General features: G+C 38.0%; 1 pseudogene; it reads right to left on the reverse strand.

Moving 5' to 3' along the window:
- Positions 1-5,362: 5,362 nt before the first annotated feature.
- LOC148779128 (pectinesterase/pectinesterase inhibitor PPE8B-like) lies at positions 5,363-8,337 on the reverse strand (annotated as a pseudogene).
- Between the last annotated feature and the right edge of the window lie 2,008 nt (positions 8,338-10,345).

The raw sequence follows: 10,345 nt of genomic DNA on the forward strand, positions 1-10,345 counted from the left end.
AAGAGATGTCATCCTGAATTTTCTGCAATTTGGTATGTTATTCATTGAAGACATGAATATCTATATTTATCAAGCCTACTTAACAGAGTGATATAAAGTTTGTGAAAATATATGTGTTACTAGTATATGTCTAATTTCAAACAAAATTGGTTTGAAAGAGAAACTCCTTGATGGTAGAGAGAAAATACAATTTTACTAGATAATGTTCATCATGAAATTCTGTAGTATGATTTATTTTGTGACGTGAATGTCACTTATTTATTTATCTGAAGAAAAGTATTATTTGGGATTCAAACTATGATGTTATGATTTGGTTTTGGGTCTAGCTTTCAACATAAAAGATTTCAAGAAGGAATTCTTTGAGAATTGAGAGAAACATTTTTATTGAGAGGTGCTCAATCTGATTTTCTGTTGAAAATTACATTGTGACCTAAATGTCACTGAAACGAAAACTCACTATATGGTATAATTTAGGGAAAGAACTGTGCATTATTTTATATTTTTGAGTCTATTTCAATACTCAAAAGGATTCGAAGACAAACTTTTTATGAGTTGACAGATGTCATATTTTTATTATGGGATGCTCATGTTCTATGCTGCAATAAATTAAAAGTTGTGGCATATTAAGGCACATCCTTGAATTCCCAATTATGGAGACCTTTAATACTCATTTTAAAAGGCTTTATAGTGTGCCATGAGTATGATTTATTATAGTACAACTTCAGAGAGATGTAATACAGAGTTGATAAGATAAGACAATATATGTGAAGAGTATTCGATCTAAAAATAGCAGAAAGAAGAAGAAACACAATACCTATAAAAGCATATTGGTTTATTCGTAATGAAGGGATATATAGAGAGACTTGGTGGAAGCATAGCAACGCTAAAGATTAGTGGAAGAATCGAAATTGTAATATTTGAAATAATGAGATGAAGAAGATATTTTCTTCACGGTGTAAGACAAGAGAATCTAAGTGCCGAAGAGATGGACACTTTGTGACATATGAAACTGATGACTAATATATTCTCCATCAGTTGCGTGTACTTCTAAGATCACAAAAGCTTGTCAAACAAGTAAAAACGCTGAATCAAGAAAGCCCAGGTACCACACTATATGGTTTTGAGGTATGGAATCTATCCCACATTATATGGTAAGGTCATATAGGGAAAGATGATTCAATAAATTTGTTTAATGTGCTTTGGCTATATTTTGGCTAATTATTTTATGAATATGTATAGAGCGTATGGACATTAAGTGAAAAGTGCTAACAAATTTGAAAGTGTCGATTTTGAATACCTTGTGTTTTTATGCCTCCTTGTGCTTGAGTATGAACTACTTAAGGTAGTGATACATATGGAGATGTGATTTGATCAAGGACTTTGAGCCCTAAGGATGAAACACGAGAGATGGGTGTGACTCATTCAAATGTCTAAGCACAAAGGGAGTGTTCTAATGGAACTTGGTCTTGGTGACCATCCTCTCAATAATGCCTATAATATGATGTATTGCATGTGATGATGATCTCTTGATAAATTCTCTATAATTGCCAAAAAAGAATTATTTTATCAAAGCTTTAATAGACATTATTTAGTCATGCTTTATTTTGGATAAAATTATAAGATGGTATATATGATTTGTTTTTATGGTCATGAACTTGACTTAGTGGGAAATTAAAGGTGAATGTGGTAAAATGATTTAAGAAGAATAAACATATATTTTAAAATTAAATTGGATGATTTGGAAAAAGCTTAAGTCTATGAATATGGTTTTGAGAAAACCACATAGTCTTGCAAGGTCCATTAAGTCTTTATGAAAATCATTTTAAACTGTCATACTATTATATAACTATTGCTTGTGGATGCATATATATATATATATATATATATATATATATATATATATATATATATATACCAAGTCAATTTTTTTTATTAAAAAGAAAACATTGTGTCTTGAAGGTATTTATAAATGTGGGAGAAAAACTATCATGTATTTTTTTTTTAAATACCTATATGTTTTGACTCATGTTTCTAGTTATTTAGAATCCTCGATTACCTAAGACTTTGAACCATAGGGATTGTTGTAGGAATGCCATCATGCTGAGCTTCCCTAACACATGTTGTGTTGATTAGATAACTTGGTTTGTATGAATTTACTACCAAGATATCTAGTGTGGTTGAACCTTTGTGGTTCATGAAAGTTTTTGCGTATTGTGAAACCAACATGTATTGAATTACATATTGCATAAGACTTGATATGCTACCTCATGATATATGCATAAAAATATTGAGAATGTATATGTTGTATATGCAATAATTGAGTGGGAGCTGCTACAGTCCCATGTTTTTTTAGTTTAATATTCAAATATACAGGTGCAAGCTATCTCACAGATCCAGATGATGCGAAGTCTACATTTGGATATGTGTTCATGCTTGGAGGGGGTGCAGTTTCTTGAAAATCAAAGAAACAAGATGTGACGAAATTGTCCACCATGAAGGCAAATTATGTGGCGTGTTGTTTGGTGATCGAGGAGGCCATATGGATTAAGAAATTTCTTAATCGACTTGACTTTCACCTCGTGCGTTGTGAGACAGTAAGAATTTTCTGCGACAGCACGGTGACGATATGCGTGTCAAAGGAGCTAAGAATCCATAAGAACTCCAAGCATATAAAACCATGTTTTTATCACCTGAAGAATGTAGTGAAATTGAGAAAGATCGAGATTCAGATAAATTAAATATTCTTGTAGGAGCACTTGCTAGTATTTGACATGCCAAATGAAACAACACACTATAATGTTGTTCCCCCATGGAACCCAAATGTTTGGTGCTGGTTGTATGGCTACAAAATGGAGCAACTTATTTGAAGAACTCTTTTGAGCCCATGAACATACGACCCCATGCGATGAGGGTAAGTGATGGCCGTTTGCGATAACAGGTTCATGATTCGTGATGCGATGTGAAAGATGAGCTACAACTATTTTTTAGATGAGATCCGAGGAGCAAAAAGAAAAATGTGTTGCCTCTAAAATGTGAAAGGATTGATACCGAAAGCCATGATTAATGTATTGAGAGAATAATAAAAATACTTGAGAGAGATTGTAATGGGGAGAGAGAGATGAGAATGAGAGAAAGAGAGAATGTAAAACCTTCAAAGGCCAAGTGAGAGATGTTGGGTTTATGTGGCCTTTAAAGGCCTTATGAGTGCTTGTAAAATGAAATGATAAAGTGGAACATGAAATCAGTGGGAGTGTGGTCCCTCGCGGGCCATACTAAGCAAACAATGTTTGTAAATACTGGACTATGCTTGACGATCTAGGCCAGTCGATTGGAAAAAACCCATGTTACCTGGGTATAAAGAACAAACCGAGAAGGGTTTTAATGGGTTAGCCCTTGATGAGGTCGGAGAATATGCCTGGATGAGTGAGCCGAGGGATTATGTGACCCTTGCGTGTGATGGTGGCCTATAGAGACAGGGGCCAAAGCCTCATCCATGTACCATCACACGGCATACATATCGATAGATTGTTCAGAAAAGCCAGAAATCCACCTTTTAGGGTGAAGGTGTGCATATGCGAGAGATACCCCTATGCGTCATAGAGCTGTGGTCGCATCAGGTCGTGGTGAGTTTGACTCGTCTCTAGGGGAGGACCTGAAATCTACAGATTGGGACTGCGACCCCTTGGCTCATCGCCCGGACTTTGGTGACCCATTAATGAGCCCCTGCTTGGATTGTGGGTCATGGGAAACACTGGGTCGGTCTGATAAAGCAAGTGTGGTCTGTAGTCTACAGTTGAAGGTGGAGTGCCCCATGATTGTTTATTCCTAAACCATATGGATCCTTTTCCCATCTTATTAATGTAATTGTGTTCATTTTATTATTGAAATGATTTTAGTTTTGTTATTTGAATTTTTATGAATCTCTCAATATTTTATTTGTGATTTTTGGACTTATAAAAATACCGTTATTGTTCTTACAAAGTTATAAAAATTCAAATATATATTTTAAATTGTTTTATTTAATTTTAAAAATAATATTTTTTTCCATGGGGGCCCATAATGCTCATGGGCCCATCATGTGGCATGTGGGTGGGGGCCCACATGTGCCATAAAAGGGTGGCACGACCCACCCTCTTTGGATTCTCTTATTTGCTTTTAAGATAAGATTAGTTTGATTTGGGGCATGTGGTCAAATCTTGAAAGGGATATATTGACCATGACTTTATCTATTTTGTAGCAAGTTTGTTTTAAAGAGATATTCTTAATTTGAATTGATATGGATCTTATCTTATTTATATTTGGTAGTATTTATCTACTTGATATTATTTGGCATATCCGTATGGAATATGTGACATGGATTGTATAATTTTATAGAATACATGATATTTATTTTATTTAAATATATTGATGGGAAAATGGTTTAAGAGAGGGGGATAATGGTTCATGCACCTTCCATAATGTTGATGGCCCATCTATACAATGGATGGCTCAGATCTCTCACCCCACAAGTCACCCTTGATCGACGGTCTATGTTCAATCTCGCAAGAAGAGGCAAGCCAAATAAAACCTTAAAAAACCTTAACCTTATTCAAAGCCTATAAAATGGGATTGTCTCTACCCAAAAATCTCTACACCTTATCTCTTGTACCTAATTCCCATCTTTCTCTCTCATATTCCAAAAAGGGGGCACACACCACTCTCTCATGTTTGATCTCTCTCTCTCACATTGTGAAAGAACATAAGGGTTTAGGTTATGGAGTTCTTCTCTCCTATCTCTCAAATATGGATTTACGGCAAAGGATTTTAGAGTTTAGCAAAACGAGAATCCATCTCTCTCAAACTAAGTTGCTAAGAGAATTTACCTAGTGTTTGAGTTTGTGATCAAAGGGGTTCATGTTCCATTAGTGTCGTTTGGCCAAAATTTGCTTTCCCGGTTTGAGATTGAAGCTAGCCGTTGATCCCGCGCCATCGGATGGTGGTGACTCGTTGTGGGGTATAATAAGCCCGGTTGAGGTAATCTCCGACACTCTTCCTTTTATTTTTTGCAATCTTATCTTTTATTCTCATGCATAGTGCATAGTTATTTAAATGACATCAAGTTGTTAAGATCTTGGTTTTATTGTTATGTTGATTTTATTTTGAAATTTATCTTATTATAATAAAGACCACCTGTAAGTGATCTTTTGCCAAAAGAAAGGGGTGAAAAAAAAAAAAAACTGTATTCCTCAGTAAAAGATCACATAGCTCTTTCTTTCACATGATCACCACCCTAGCTTCCCAAATAAGTTGAGAAATTTCCCTTCACTGGCTCTAGGTCTCGAGTGGCTTGAATGGTAGAATTTTGAACGATAAATGTCATATCCTATATGGGTTCAAACCTGCCATGAACAGTTATCATGTTATGTTGTTTGGGCATCATCTTGCATAGAAAAATTTGACAGTTCTTGAATATTGCGGTCATGTTACCAAAGATGAAGTCAACAGTGCCATAGATGTAACAATCTCTATAGAACTGGTGGAGGGAGTGGGCGTAGAGGGTGTCCTAGTAGGACGAGATATTGAGCCTTAAGAAAAGAGAGAAGTTCGATTAGACATGGAGGGCTACTGCTTGGTGCTTGGCAAGCCCGGTGGTGTTGACAATGATGAGGTCGTAGGCCATGAAGTCGTCATCGAATACAGCTGCAATGCAGATCATGAAATGTAAACTCAAGAACGCCTTGTGACTAAGGAGTTGCGTTCATTAATATAAAAAGTAAATAGAGAGATGAAAACAGAAGGGGAAAGAGAGGCACAATATACATGTTTGGTCGGGCTTGATTTTTCCACACGTGGGGGGCGAGATAAAATCCTCTCTCAAACAACCGCGGAGAGTCCTTGCGCGCTGCACGTTTGTGAGTGTGCATACGAGTGTTTTCTTGTGTGCGGAGAGGAACCAACAAAGAGAGAGATTTTACGACGAGGGTACGTTTTAGGCGCTTACCTCATCATTTGGAGTTCGAGACACACCTAGGCAGTTCACCTTATTAAAACAATTACGCAGCCCTTCTGCTGTCTGCCAGCGTGGTTTGGACATGAACTCCCCTCAGGCTTTAACATGTCACTTCGTTCCCTTTCACTGGAAACTGCAATGCCGATTCGTCGGTACTCCTCTATAAAAGTTCATTTAAATGAGACGCTAGCTATCAAGAAATAGGATGTGGGGAGAAATGGTGACAAGATTCTCCTTATGCGTGCAAACGCTATGCGCTCGGGCGATCAGAGCAACCGAAAGGTTAGAACTCTCTTGACTATTCATTCAGGAAGACTCCTCCCGAGTGAATGATGGAGAGAGCGTATGCGTCTTTCACATCTCAACTTAACTGTACGGAGAGGAAGTTAGAGCGATGGTCTGAGGGTAGAACTCTTAAGCTAACTCTGAAAGGTATTGAGCCAAGTATATGTTGGATAACGGGATGCTATGCCGGATAGCAGGTTTGCTGCGTTTACGCTAGAGATGCAAGGGGAAAGAGATGGGACCACGTGTTTGCCGTGGGCACGAGTTACTGCGCGGGGCAAGCAACGAGTGAAGAGAGAAAAGAAAGAAAGAAGAGGGAGAGAGAGAGAGAGAGAACGAAGCCACACAACTAAGGTGGATTAACGGTAGTTTCCCTCTTTGAAAAGTTCTCTCTCTTTGGCGCTGCATCTAAGGGTTAGGAGCAAAAGACAAGTAGAAACGAGCTTAATGCTTCTATTTCGTTAATGAATGATCCGGCATTTTTACAATTGACCTAAGTTTGTTTATATAGAGGACCCACCGAACAGAGGTGGATGTTTAATAACAATTAAAAGAAATTACAATAAAATCTCGAATTTAAGAATAGTGACCAAAATGCCCCTTAAACTTTTTGTGCTAATGACAAAACCATCCCTCTTTAAGGGGCCTTTCGCCATTGCCAGATCTTGGAAGCTTTTTCGAATGCTTATGGTGGTGGTTCAGACAATCCATCATCGTAGTCTTGATGTTTGCTTGATTTTGAAGAGTTGGATGTCTTTTAGATCGTCTTGAGACAGATTTTTTCGAGGGGTAGAAATCCGGCTAGATCTTGAATTTTGGCCATCAATACAATGCGATCCATGGTGTTCCAAGTTTTGATTGGAAATTAAAGAGGAGACTTCCACAGTTGTTTAGCACCAATTTTTGTTCGTTTTGGTTCTTGCTTGAAGTACTTTCTAAATTCCAGAGATCGCCGGAAAAAGGGATTCTGACGATCAGACGATCTTTCTTCAACCTTCGAATTTGTCATTTATTCGACCTTAGATTGAGTGTAACAGTTATACCAGCTTGTAGCCCTTCGTGATACGGTCACATCGAACTGGATATTCGATGATCCGATGTACGAATCTCGAGTTATTGCTTCAAGAAGTTTGAGATATTTTTTCTTCAAAAACTCTGATTTCCTTGGTTTGGGCCTCATCTTCTCTCCAGAAAAGCTTTGATCTTGGGTCATGTCACGACGCGTGCCATATGTCAAAATGACCGGGTCATCGAAAACTAGCTTGCATCAGAATTTGAGCTAATGAGCGTTGTGTGGGCATTTGCAGGTCATCCCGCGATGTGAAGAATCACAACCTCCATGATTGGGGTCTGGTATGATGAGGCCGCACTGCAATATTGTAAAACCTACTCATTTTATGGTAATTTAGGCCCAAAATGTTCCTAGGAGGTCCTATTGAGCCCAAATTTGATCCCTGAGGGTTTTTCGACGTTCTAGATGCAATGACAGTGGTCTGGTATTTTTTTTAATCCCCTAGCATAGGGCTGTAGTTGTAAGGTCTCTTTATAGCGTGGTAGTCTACAGGCAGGACTAGGTCGTCACTGGCTCTCTCCTTATTTTTTCAGCGGGATGTAAGTGTGTCAAAAGTGATGCACAACAATGACTCTTAACTGAAAAGCACAAAGAGAGGGGGAATATACACGAGCATAAAACATAGAGATAGAGAGAGAGGGAGAAACGTACATAGTGTTGAAGAGTTGAAGGTGGAGAACCCATCCACAACATTGATGTTCCCTGTGATCACCGTCTTCTCCATCCCCTCCCCCGTCAATATAATATTTGTCTTCTCTCTCCCCATCTCCATATTCTCCCTGTAAACCCCTTCTCTCACTAAAATTACCCAGTTCTCTCCCTCTCTCGTCCAATTTGGGGCCTCTCTCACCGTGTCTGTTATCGTTGTATAATCCACACTCCCATCCTTTACTACCAGCATATTAGCACTGACTTCGTCGAGCCATGATAATAAATCTTTCTCAGGTTGTTCGAAAAATTTTCTTGTGGATTTCCTGTACGTCCTCATCATGTTCTTGACCATAGAGAGAGTTACTAAGCATAAAGATTATGGGCACAAGTACTTGGCCAGCCCTTCTCCTGAGATCTTCCGTGAATCTTGCTCGAGAAAGCTCGGTCAGACACTTATCTTGATTGGTCATGGCTACACTGACAAAGGTTTTCAGGTTTGCTGGAGTTGACTGGAAAATATGGTACTTGTTGGTTGAGAAGTGGCTTCTGACAACTTGACATGGTTTCTAGGCAAGGCATGGTGGAGTAGATGCTAAGCAGAGTGAAGCTGGAATAAGATATGGTCAACAAGACGGAGGCAATCTCTGTAAACTCCTATTTGCTGGGAATTCATGTTTTCTCGATTTTTTTCGTAGGAAAGTCAGATTTCGACTTTGGAGATCATCAAAAGAGTTAATGGCCTCTTTTAGGGTTAATCCGACAATCTCACTCTTATGTTTTTAGTAAATAGTGCTTTAGACTTTGAAGCTAGGGTCTTGAAGCAAAATTTCGGATAAAGGGTGCCATTACATGACGGCCATAGAACGACCAGTGGGTCACAGGAAATTTCATTATGTGGACTTGAGAAAAGCTTATGGATCATTTTCTCGGCAAAGACGAGGGCAACGATTATCATAATTATGAGCAAACGTACAATGAAGGCAATTGATTTAAGGATCTTTATTCTTGATATCTTGTTGTTGTCAGAATCTGGAATTCTTGATAAGGCAACAAATTGCTAATTTGCAAGGACGCCGTGCACAAATCAAAGGTGTCGCAACCCACACACAGGCAATGTATGCCAATACCTCACTAGCTACTAGAATGAGTGTGCTAGTAAAGCAATGGCAGCAATGAATAAACAAATGGCACAAACCAGGTTCTTGATGAAATTGGTGTTGATATTGCTTTTCAGTTGGACTCAAAAAAGAGGGCACAAACAAGGCGTTATTCCTTGAAGTGACATTATGGAGATGTTGCTTCAATGGTTTGATCTTTCTCTCTCTTCACAAGAATTCTCACATTTAATTAACATGGTAAGGCAAACTTAGCATAACTTTATGGTTTCTGATCATGGGCTCCACCTAAATGTTGATGGTAACACCTTGGAATGAGACCCTACTCCCTATTCTGCTCTTAGTTGGCGATAAAGAAGCTAAAGGGCATATTCTGATAATGAAAGGAGTGATGGTGTATCATACAGTGCTTATGGGGCAAACTCAGATGCATCATTAGATGGGCAAAGCTTTGTTGATAGGGAAGTATTTCTCCGCCATGACGATACTGACATTGACCCAATACATGCAGGCCTGGACCAGTGGGATTCTAATGTGGAAGATGAAGATGGTGAATGCGCAAGATGGAGAGAGAGTGGGTGCTCTCCATATATACTCTCTTCTCTCTCTCTTCAACCAGCAGGGAGGACACCGAGAAGGCAGCCGGAACTTTGCGCCTGATAGTGGCTGATTTTAGGTTCGAAGCTTCTTCTTTTTGTGGTATGGCTATGAATCCTCCAGAAAAATCATTGTGTACTGATTCATTGTCAAGAATATACAGAGTCCCCTATACATATAAGGCTAATCAGTTATTGATAATAATGAATTTATCTAGTCTTATCAAGAGAGTGATTATTGATAATAATGAACTAATCTAGTATTATCAAGAGATAACTTAAAATTAAAAACTATCATCAACTATCTATATCTCCTCGACTATCTCTATCTCTACAACCTTTGCCACTCTCTCTCCATCCAAGTATTTTTATTACTACTGAACATGTATAGTATTCTCAATGCATTTAGATATGGGTGTGTTTTCTATAAGGTTGCAACCTTAAACAATCCAATTAAGGTGGACCTCCAAATTTTATCATAACATATAATTTTGGTATTAAAAATTCTTAAGATTATCTGAAAATCTATTTTTATATCTACTTAGAAAATTTTAAACTCCAAAAATGGTTAAAATCAAGTAGATCTATAAATATATGAAAATCTTGAAAATGGACAGTCCAGATAATGTGTTGCAAG

This window comes from Amborella trichopoda, chromosome 13, assembly GCF_054954075.1.
Source record: "Amborella trichopoda isolate Santa Cruz 75 chromosome 13, AtrichopodaSantaCruz75HAP2 v2.0, whole genome shotgun sequence".
Taxonomy (NCBI): domain Eukaryota; kingdom Viridiplantae; phylum Streptophyta; class Magnoliopsida; order Amborellales; family Amborellaceae; genus Amborella; species Amborella trichopoda.